Raw genomic sequence first — 429 nt, forward strand, 5'->3', positions numbered from 1 at the left:
TCTATGAAATTGTTGCATGTGTGTTTATATTTTTGTTCAGTATATAAACATCAAAATTGCAATGACCACAGCTTATTCAGCTACCAACCATACACCAACATTGCTTTTTTAAATGTATATATTATTATTTTGTACCTTTATTTAACTAGGCAATTCAGATAAGAACAAATTCTTATTTACAATGACAGCCAACCCCAGGTTAATTGTGTGCCACCCTATGGGACTCCCAATCACAGCCGGATGTGATGCAGCCTGGATTTGAACCAGGGACTGCAGTGACACCTCTTGCACTGAGGTACAGTGCCGTTGACCGATGCGACACTCAGGAACCTGACAAGTTTTAATAAGCTCGTGATTGTCTAATAAAACTGGCTGATTAGATATTCTTGAAAGAATACTATACATTTGCAATATAGACTGAGTTTATAA

Source organism: Oncorhynchus gorbuscha, linkage group LG05 (assembly GCF_021184085.1).
Source record: "Oncorhynchus gorbuscha isolate QuinsamMale2020 ecotype Even-year linkage group LG05, OgorEven_v1.0, whole genome shotgun sequence".
Taxonomy (NCBI): Eukaryota; Metazoa; Chordata; class Actinopteri; order Salmoniformes; family Salmonidae; genus Oncorhynchus; species Oncorhynchus gorbuscha.